The sequence below is a fragment of the Falco naumanni genome, chromosome 11 (genome assembly GCF_017639655.2).
Source record: "Falco naumanni isolate bFalNau1 chromosome 11, bFalNau1.pat, whole genome shotgun sequence".
NCBI lineage: Eukaryota > Metazoa > Chordata > Aves > Falconiformes > Falconidae > Falco > Falco naumanni.
In genome coordinates this window covers 17205472-17215766 of record NC_054064.1, presented here as the reverse complement: position 1 = coordinate 17215766, position 10295 = coordinate 17205472, and the positions used below count along the sequence as shown (strand labels likewise).

Sequence of the window (10295 nt, the reverse complement as noted above, 5' to 3'; positions counted from 1 at the left end):
ATTTGCATTTACACGATCTGACTGAGCAGCTTATTAGATCTGGATATTTATTTTCCACTTAACCGATGTTTGATTACACTTTAATAAAGTACAAGAAAACTGTCTGGCTGCCTGCGACTGATTGATCCTGCCGGGTGGTTTCTCTGGGATTTTGGGTAATGAAACAAGAGAGACCAGGCAGGATGCGTCTTAAAGCGAGTGACAAAACCAGTTGCCTGGCGCTCAGATGTGGTGGCGCGTCGCTCGGAGGGGACCGGCCGCCCCGGGGCAGCCCCCCCCCGCCCCGGGGCCGCCGGTAACGGCAGGAAACACAGCCCCCCCCCCCCCCCCCCCCCCCCCCCCGCCCCGTGTCAGGACAAGGGGGGGGCGGCGGTGAGCGCCGGGCGGGGACAGCCACCCGCAGCCCCCGGCATGCCCCCCCACCCCCTCGGGGGACACGGCCACGCCGCGGGCAGCGGGGGCAGCCGGGACGCGCTGGGTGCCCCGCAGCGGGACAGGGACAAGGGGGGCGGCCTGGACCCTGCCCGGCTCCCCCTGCGGCCCGGCCCTCTTACCTCAGGCCGGCGCAGCTGCGGGGCTGTGTCCCTGAAGCGGGGCCGCCAGCAGCATCCACCTAGGACAGAGGACAGCAACCGTTGACTAGAAAAATACCGTCTTTTAAGCCCCAGGCAGCCAGCAGCTGCAATGGACCCCGCTTCCACCAATGCTCTGAACCCACAGCACCCCAGCCACCCGCATCCAGGCACCCTCACGCTCTGGCTGCCCAGTGGAGAAGCCCCAAGAGGGCTCCTCGTCCTTCTCCCGTTGGATGCTGGCCTGGTTAGAAAGGCGCCTTGGCCCGTGTTTCCACAGCGGGGCAGGGTTAGGCCCTCCGAGCGCTGGCCTGCACTGGTGCATCCCACTGGCCCAGCCAGCCTGAGGTGCTGGGACTCTCCCTTGCTACAGGCACCGAGCAGGCAGGTGCTGGAGGCCTCAGCATTTTCCGGGCACCCCAGGGAAGAGCCAGGCCCTCCTCTGTGCTAACGCCAGACATGACCCCTTGGTGACAGGCAGGAGGAAGCTGAGGTGGCCACAGGGCAACAACGGCGCTTGCAGGCTCCAAAATGCGCGTGCCTGGCAATCGGGAGCAATTCAAGCAACTTGTCATGGAAATGAGGGTCGTCCCTTGAGCAGGGGCCGACTGCCCCACCGGCCTCTCCGGGACAGGAGCAAAATCGCTCTCTTGAAGTCCTCGGGGCCAGGAGCCTCTCTGGAAGGCACATTTTACTCAAGCTTAATGCCTCAGGAACTAGATGAAATTATACGGCCCTGTAAGGCAGGAGGTCAGGGAGATGATTTAATGGTCTCTTTTGGCCTTAAGAGACGTTAACTTGCCCGCTTCCCGCCTGCCGGCACCGAGCCACCCCCCCGGAGGCGGGTACCCCGCTCAGCCCCGGGAGCCCGGTGCGGGCCCGATCCGCTCCCCCGCGTGGCTGGGAGCCGCCGTCGAAGCCGCTCGCCCCGAGGGGGCCGCGCTGCTCGCGGGGGCCCGTCCGCCCCGGCTCCCCGCACCCACCGAGGGGCACCGGCCAGGAAGAAAGGCATCTCCTTCTATCGCGGTGTCGCGACTATCGCCCTTTCGCCGTCTGGGGGCAGCGGGGCGGCAAAAGAGCATTACACCAGACAGGGAGGAGACACACGCACCCCCGCCGCCGAGCAAATGACGATGGCGGGACGGCGCGTGCAGCCGAGCTGCCGCCTGCCCCGTCAGGGGCCCGGGGCCGAACGCGGGGCCCCCGGGGTGCGTACCCTGGAGCTGCTCCGCGACCGGCCCGACAGGGGCCGCTGGGGGTCCCCTCCCTGAGCGACAGCCACGTGGGGTGCCCCTCCGGCACCGCCTGTCCCGGGAGCCTCGTCCCCATCCCCGAGGGGACAAGTCACAGCGTAGGACACCACGTTTCGCACCGTCCCTCAATCCCCGCGGGGAGCGAGAGGCGCGGCTGGGGGTGCCGCTGCTGCTGGGTGTCCAGGGAGGGACAGGACCGTCCGTGCCGCCTGCGCCGGAACGGCGTCTCCCTTTTTGCGGGGTCCCGGGCAGCGACCCTCGCGGCTGGGGTGCTCTGCACGGGGAAACCACGGAGGTGCCGCCGGCGGGGACAAACCCGACGTGCCGCTGCCCCACCGCGGGGCTCGGTCAGGCAGCCGCGGTGCCGGGCAGCACCGGCACCGGCACTGCTGATGTGCCTGTGACGGCTCTAACGCTACCTGCGCCGGGAAGTGCCGCAGAATTACCGAGGGCTGCCCCGGCCCGTCCTCATCCAGCGCTCCCCGGCTGTGCGGAGCGCTGGCACGTCTGAGGAGCCAGCGTTTACGTTCACAGTGCTGGGGCTGGAGGGACATTTACAATAAACCAGCCCGGATTCCTGAGGATATTTTCTCTTCCAGCTGCTTTCTAAATATAGCGCACGGCAATCCACTACCCAGCACCGCGTCCTCGGTCTTCACTTACAGATATTCAAAGTCAAGCTAGAGGAAAAAGAGAGAGAGACAAAGACAAGATAATTTTAAAGGAAAAAATATTTAACGTGAGCATCGAGTATTTAAAATCCACGTCTGCATTAAGGTCACCCGAACAGCGAGAAGGACCGTCTATTCCTATTTTAAAACGGCCGTCTTTTCCACGGGGACAGTTGTTTGCCTCCTGACCCATCGATAGCCTATTAATACAATTTAATTTTGCAGTTGTTTCTGTTTAAGAGTGTTTGGAGCGGATTGTTTCTTTTGTTTATGATCAAACAAACGAGCTCTGGTAATCTTATGTTTTATCTCCCTAACATATGGAAAAGCTATTTATCCCAGCCAATCACAATAAAGTGAAGAAAACCCCATTTTATGGAAAGGTATATATCACAAGTTTGTTCATCATTAAAGATATGATTACCAGTGAAAACCCTCCGAAAGTGGCACATTTATGATTCCAGGAACAGATGGGGACATCCATTTTCCTTGCAAATACTTTTGAAATTGCTCTACTGGTAGCAGTATAAAAATGATATACAGATGCCAGTGCCAACGAAGCCGGGACAAGAGGTCCAGATTTACACAGCAAAAGCTTCACATGCGCTCTGTCAGCTTTGATTGATCTGCACTATACCTCAGAAACTTGTTGACTAGGAAAGGAAACAGCGCAAATAATTCACTGCAACAAGGCAGATAATTCACCCAGCCAATCGCTCCGCTCCGCTTCTCCGGGCGGTGACATACGAGTCCTCCTGCCGCACAAAGAAGCATCATTCTCCAGCGCGAGCAGCGGTCGGTGTCACCGAGGGGGGAGAGGGGGGAGGAGGAGAGAGGGATAGGGGAGGGAGGCAGGAAGGTGGGAGCAGCGCACACAAAAGGAGAGGCGAGGAAGGAGAAGTTGCTTTCGGGCAGTGGGCGCAGCCACCTACCTTTTCCGAGCGGAGCCCGGGCCGAGCCATTCAGCCCCAATCGTCATTATCATATTGATTAAGTTCATCAGAGAGCAATTTTAGGTTTAACGCCAGCGGATTGGGAGAGGGAGCAAAGAATTATCTAAGAAAAGCACAACATTCTTACCGCAGGGACGTTTCCCTGTTCCAGTTCATTGAGGGAGTTGATTAAGTTTAAATGAAGCAGACACTGGATAAAAGTAAGGGTATTGACCACTGGGCAGTGCGGTCTGTGCTTGAAAAGGCCTGATACATGCAGAAAAGCAAGATTTGCTAAATGCTCTAATCTTCAATCAAATCTTACATCAATACAGACAAAGTTTGGTAATGAGAGATTCAATGAAGCATGCGGGAGAAAGAATTAATCCTCTTGGTCTAAACTGGGTTCAACTTTGAAGCCTGCTCCGAAGGAAAGACAGTTATCTAAATGCTAAATAAGAAACTTATTGTACTTTTCATGGCATGCTAATCTTTTGTCTATTTCATCTCTATTATTTGTATGCTCATAGGCGGCAGTTGTCATGGTGATTATATCAAACCACTTCTGTGCGGATGGCTGCGAGGAGTCAGGGCCTCCCTCCAGCCCTCCGCCGGGGCCAGCCAGGCCTGCCCGCCGCCCTGCGAGCCCGCGGCAGCGCCCGCACCCGCACCCGGCCCCGCACCGGCCCCGGCCCCGCCGCTCGGCCCGCGGGGTCACGGCGGGGCAGAACCCTCGGCACCGGCGCTTTGGCAGCACCGACCCCCTACCCTTTCCGCTTTCGCCCTGCATCACCAACAAACCGGAGCGGTCTCCCTCCATGGAGAGGTGCTCTTTCCCTCCTTCTTCTTCCTCTCTCTCTCTCTTTTTTTTTTTTTTTTTTTTTGTATAAGCTTGCCTTGATAAGCTTTTGATGTCACAAATCAAACACTCGCCAGGAGGTAGATAATGGGGAGTGTGATCTCCTCTATTTGTACATAGACAGCGCTTTTGCACCGGCGCTGCCTTGAACCAGTGTCAAACTCCCCGGGCTTTGTTGGACTCTGCCCGCCGCCCCCTGGCCCGGGGAGCCCGGCACCGCGGGGGGGGCCGCTCCGCTCACCGCCCGTCCCCGCCGGGAGCCGCAGCTCCCCCGGGCTCGGGCAGCCCCTGACAAGGGGAATTAAGATTCATGTTATGCAAATGCCGAGGTGAGCGCAGACACTCTAACCGCGAAAGGTTTGGAGGAAAAGAAGAAAGCGGGGGCGGGGGGCGGGGAGACAGAAAGAGAGCAGGGATTATTTTTTTTCACGGCACGCCGTTAACACTTCCAGGCAGCCGCCGGCAGCAGGCACCGGGCCCACGGGCAGCGCTGCGGCGCCTCGGCCGGGACCGCTGCGGGACGGGCTGGGGGGAGCGGCCGTCCCGGGAGCCCGCGCCCAGCCCCGGCCAGCGGAGCCGGGCAGAGCTACCGCGGGAGGGGGCAGAAATCCCCAAGCTGTCGATCAGACATCCTCATTTCTCCCCCGGTACCCGGGAGGGGCTAACGGAGGCTTTTTGCACAGCTCCGGGGGGGAGGCTGCCAGCACCGATAGGTGGGTGCGGGAAAGAGAGGGGGGGGCTTCCCCCGGCTTGTTCCCTGCGACATAATAATCTGAGCGCACAAGGGTGGCACCCGAGCTTTTATGTCTTTTACAAAAGTTGCCAAATTAAGGCCGGATTAGGGCTCCCTTCAGGATTTGTGGGCTCTTTAAGAGGCTGGGAGCTGCTCGTATAGCCCGCCAGTGCTTATGAAAAGCTTAAAAAGTAATAAAAGGGGGAGTGATCCCGAGAGAAAGTAACATGTATAACTCTTATTAAAGGAGCAGCGAGCGGGGCTGTGAACTTGAATAACTGTTTGAACTTTAATTTGTTCATTAACAGGATTTGCCCCTGACTGTGAATGTTATTACTTCTCTTAAAAGCGAGGTGCAAATGCAAAGCCATAATGAAAGAGCCTGGCAAAAAGTTAAACGCCTCGTAATTACACCAGCCTCATTGAAAACCTAAAGTAATACAAAAGTGAAGGAAACGGGAGTCGGGCTGGTACTCGCCCACCGCCCCAGCCCCGGCCAGCAGCGGTGGCGAGCGCCGGGCCCCAGCTCCCAGCCCCACGAACCCCCGGTAGCTCACTCTAGCTGTATGTGAAACGGTTGTGTTTAAACAAGTTCAACACCTTTAAAACATTTAGAAAAAAGAATCCATGTTTTTCTGTTTTCCTTCTCCTCGGTGGGGGAAACCTGGTTTATTCCTCTAACCGTTTTAAGTCTTGAGTGAAACACGGTGTCTGAAGTCTGATCTAATCTGCATGTTTGTATCCTAAACAGGGCACATTAGCTCCTCTCTCCCCCATCACACCGACAGTAGATAAAACTCTGGAGAACCGGAATAAAACAAACTACTACTCCTCTCAGAAGGTATATGACTTTGTACTGATGCGTTTGCCAGTTAGCTCCGCGCTGGCTGTCGTTTCATCTGTCACTTATCCCTTTCCCGGGCTTGTCAACTGTGTTTTTATAGATTCGCTTGTGATCTGCATCCTTCCTCAACAGGAACATGCAGCCAGGTCGCAATTAAATATACAGATACACGAGCTGTTAGCAAGATTTCACCCTCCCATCCGCAGCCGAGCCGGGGAGATGATTGCCCTGTCACTTCTTTAAGCTTAAAACGCCTTAAAACTGGCCGGCGGAGCGCCGCGCCGTTAGCCGGGCGCTCGCTTTGTCCGCCCCCTCCCGCCACCGACGGCTTCTTTGAGGTATTAACTTCAGCGCCCCCGCCGCGCCCCCCGCCGGTCCGCCCGGGATCGGGGGGCTCCCGCACCCGGGAGACGCCGGGAAAAGCGGCTGGGCACGGCCTGGAGCCCGCCGGAGCAGCGGGGCTCTGCCCCCCGCCGCCGGTGGCAGCGGGCACCGGCTCCGGCCGCGCTTCCGCCGCCGGTAGGAGCGGGGGCGCCGGCCGAGCCAGGCTCCGCAGCGGTAGTTCGGAGGGGAGCAAAAGCGAGACGGCGCTGCGCGAAGACCGCGGGAGTGAGAACTCCTCTGCTAGTGTAAAATGCTTTCGTACTTCCACACCTGCATGCACGTTAAGGATATTATGCTATTTTAACACTACCAAGTGGAATCGTTTCAATTACACCGCTATAAATAAAGATATACCCTGTTTTTTTTACTATGCCCTAATTATTTACTTTTAACATCTTTTCGGCACCATTGAACTCAGAAAACAACAAACCCCAAACCCTACTCAATCAAATCGGTAGTCAGAAAAAAAATGTCATACTACTCACAAAATAAATCGTTTCAACTCTACCTGTCCATTCTACTGTGGACAGTCAGCACTCTCACCCAGGGAAGATCTGCAAAACCAGCAAGACCCAGCTACCACCCGAGAAGAAACAAACACAGCCTGTCTTGACCAAGAAGGCATCATACAGGAAGGGGATGCCACTTTCTGCACTTTAACTCATCAGAATCGTGGTACTAACTTGGAACTGGAAAGAAACTTTCCAAAATAACCCAGCTCTCAAGATAGTAGCATCTTAGCCAAAAAATACCTTCCTCTACACCTGGAGGTGAAGCAGCAGGCTAGGCAGAGCATGAAACACAGGTGGAAGGTGTTCCCTGCAAGAAACAGGACAAACTCAGACAGCTGCATTCAGTGCCACATCCAAGTGGCTTTCAGCTCCCATCACCCTGCCACCATATCATGAAAACTCTGGGCACGAGTGACAGGACCATTATTTTTAGCAGTGTCCCTGAATAGAGAGTCCCAGCTTTCTCACCGGGCAGGAAAAAAAAAAAAGTGTTTCTGGCAAGGGTTGCTAAGTAATAGCATACCCAAGCTGTAATCTGGTTAGTGACCAGCACGAAAGTGTCCCAGGAACGGGAACCTCACTGTGACCTTGGCCTTGCAATGAGCACACGCCAGCACAGGCTGCCGTGCTTACAGGCGGTGCTGTGCTGTGCTGGGCCTGCACAGCATTTCTTGCAGGATCAGGGCAGGAACTACAGCCACGCTGTCCTGAGGTTCCCCCATCTAACCCCTGACGACTGCTTTACATTTGAAGAGAGTTTGATACAGGGCAGACAAATTACATCCAAGGCTTCATCAGACACTGATTAAATTGTTCGGCTTCACCAAGTGGACTTGATTAACTGCAAACTTGGAGCTGGATATCACTTTCGCACAGGCACTGCAAGCCTCCTACGTCTGCTGGCAGCCTCAGCAGCACGCTGGCGGGAGGATGACAAAATGGAGCCTGCCGAGCCACCCCCTGGAGACCCCTTGGGCACAGAGGCAACTGAGCCTGCTCAGAAAGCAGCCGATTACAGGAAAGCAACACCCTCGCGGCTCGTAGGCCCCCAGGATGTGTCACCTGGTGGTCAAGAGCCCATCAAAGTCAGAAAAGAGTTTAAAAAAAGAGTAGGCATCTATTTAGTTGGCAGGAGGCATTTTTCACTTTCAGCAGGGCAAGGTGCTTACCGCTCCTAGCAAGGGCTTGGCTGAGGACTGCGCATGTTAGGCCGCAGGAGTTTGTTATCAGAATATAGGAGGGCTTTGCCACAGCTTCTCCAGGATGAGGCTGGTTGTAAGATGTGCCTTCTACCTCTAGCTTCTGCTCCGGTACATCTCTGGCACCCTCACCTTTGAAGACAACATGAATTTTGTTTTAAATATGCACTGGCAGATCAATCCTCTATGTATTTCTGATCACATAAAGCATTCAATTCAACCTGCAAGATATATGGATTGTAACATTTTTATAAATCAGCATTTTACACAGCGCAGCCTGCTCTTGTGAGCTAACCTTGTCTTCAGAGCTGACAGTTCCCAACACTATAGCTTCAAAGTGAGTGAAATGGTGAGACGGCACTCTAGAGCTGGAGTATATCTCTGAAAATGAGTATATAAATACTGTACAGTGCATCTGAAGTTGATTTATGAGATAGTCAGGAGTTAAAATCTTGAAATATTAGCAAAAATAACTAGACCTTTAAATCCAAGAAACCCTTAGGCTGTAGTGAAAACCATTGACGTACGAAAAACATCTGTATTTCAATGATGGTGCAATCACACACAGGGAAAAAAAGACATTCATAAAACTGTTTTTCCTTTCCTGCAGACAAAAAATGAAAGCAATTTTGCACCAGCTGCATGAAATGCAGCTTCCTAGCGAAGCGTTTGCATTTAAACTTTCGGTTATTAGCCATTCAACTTTATATCGCTGCGTGAATCCGCCTGCTTCTTCGCGGAGAAAATAATAACAACCGCAAACAAAAGGCAGCCCCGGTCCGGGGGGCCCGCAGCCTGCCAGGGTGGCTCCCCCCGGGCGGCGGGTGCAGCCCGGGGCCCGGCGCCCACCGGGGCCGCGCGGTGCGGCGGGGGCTCTGCCCGCCCGGGAGCTGCCCCGCGGTGCCGCTTACCTGCGCGGCGGCGGGACGGGGCAGCCGGGCTCTCGCTGGACGAGGCACGGGCAAGGGAGGGGGCAGGAGCAGGGAGAGGACCCTCTTCTCCAGGAGCTGCTCCGGAGGGTCCCCCTCGCCTCCTCCCCGTTTTCTTTCCCGGAATCAGGAAGAGGGAGCCGGCGTGCGCGCGTTGCCCTAACCGGGAACCGCTGCGCGTTGCCCCCGGGGCACGGGGGGGCTGCCCTGCCCTGCTCCCACCGGCACGGACACGCCGTCCTTCGGCGCCGGGACACACACCGAGCGGCAGCGCCCGGCCCGGGAGCACCGGCAGCACGGCGCGGGGATCGTAGCCCCGCCGCTCGGCACTCCGCTGCGGATTCACCCCGGCGCCCTCCCCAAATAGCGCGCTTTTTTTTTTTTTAAAAAATAAAATTACTAATGCACTCGGTTGTATCATTAAAAATTTTTAATGGGGAAAACCACGCGGGGACTAAAACCCGCAGACGACGGGAGCAGCACGGTGGCACCCGCGCCTCACCGCCAGCTCCGGCGACGCGGCTGCCGGAGGCTGCCGGGGTTACGTCCGCGGCCATTCGCGTCCCCGGTGTAGCTCAGATAGAAATATATATTTGATGGCTATAATGAGACATATATATATTTATAATTAGCAAACCTCCCTAGCAGGTTGCGGGGGTCGGGGGGCCGCGCATGGCGGCGAGCCCCGCCTCAGCGCCGAGCAGCGGAGCCGGCGGGGGGGGGACGCTCTGCACCCGCGGGGAAGGGCCCGGCCGGGTGGGGTGGGCGGAGGGGCAGGCCCCGGGGCGCGGCCCCGCGCCGGCGGGCAGGGCAGGGCAGGGGTAGCGGTACTTACGGTGCCGCGGCCGGCCCTGCCGTGGGACGCGGAGCGGGCGCGGGCACCGCCGGGGCGCGGAATCGCCACCACCGCGCGGGAGCGGCGCCCCCTGGCGGCCGCGGGGGGAGCGGCCGCGCGTGTCCGCGCCGCGCCGGTGAGGCGAGCTCCGTCCCGCCGGCACGAGCCCCGATGTCCTGTCGATGGCCGTCACTCGCGCCGCTCCGTCCCCGGGCTGAAGCGGCCAAGTAGCGCTGCGGAGTCAGTCGCCTCCCGCCGCGGCTCGGGGGTCGGGCACCGGGCGTCCGGAGGCACCTCTGCCCCTCGGAGCCACCGCGCCCGCCCCGGGCCCGCTCCCGTCCCCGTCCCCAGGCCGGGCTGCCCGCCCGCGCACCGCAGCGGGCCCGGCCCAGCCGCCTCCCCCGGCTCGGCTCGGCGCGGCTCTGCCCGCACAGGGAGCCGCCCGCTCCCCCCACCCCCCCATCTGCAATCCGCAATCAAGAGCCCAATTTTGTCATTTGGAAACACTAATTATCTAATCACGCCACGCTGCAGAGCGTACTTGTCTGCCCAATTAGCTAGGACAATTATTA

General features: G+C 57.6%; 1 long non-coding RNA gene across 2 annotated transcripts; it reads right to left on the bottom strand.

The window, feature by feature from the left end:
• Positions 1-419: 419 nt before the first annotated feature.
• Positions 420-10087, bottom strand: LOC121095921. 2 transcript variants are annotated; one of them, XR_005830249.1, is made up of 4 exons: positions 9724-10087; positions 7930-8091; positions 2272-2505; positions 420-613 (listed from the first exon to the last, which is right to left on the bottom strand). It is a non-coding gene; the product is annotated as an uncharacterized LOC121095921 (long non-coding RNA). The 2 variants fall into 2 exon arrangements; XR_005830248.1 differs by having other exon boundaries at positions 420-2505.
• Between the last annotated feature and the right edge of the window lie 208 nt (positions 10088-10295).